Consider the following 397-nt stretch of genomic DNA (forward strand, 5'->3'; position numbering starts at 1 on the left):
CACCCGCTAAGAATGACTCTGGCAACCTGTTCATCTGCTTCAAATGTGGGAAGCCAGGTCATATGGCACGCAAGTGCAGAAATAATCCTATGGATCGTCCTACGCAGGCCAACATGGTTGATGAACCATTTGTGGTTGTATTATATGAGGTAACTATGGTTGGAGGAACTGATGGGTAGATACTGGCGCATCCCGCCATGTTTGCTATGACCGTGCTATGTTCAAAACATACACGGATGCTGATGATATGAAGGGGTTGTTGGGTGACTCCCACACCACTATTGTTGCTGGAACTGGTGACATGGAGCTGAAATTTACATCTGGGAAGACTCTGATTCTTAAATATGTGATGCACACTCCAGATATGAGGAAGAATCTAGTTTCTGGTTTTCTTCTT

This window comes from Lupinus angustifolius, chromosome LG08 (assembly GCF_001865875.1).
Source record: "Lupinus angustifolius cultivar Tanjil chromosome LG08, LupAngTanjil_v1.0, whole genome shotgun sequence".
NCBI classification, from domain to species: Eukaryota; Viridiplantae; Streptophyta; class Magnoliopsida; order Fabales; family Fabaceae; genus Lupinus; species Lupinus angustifolius.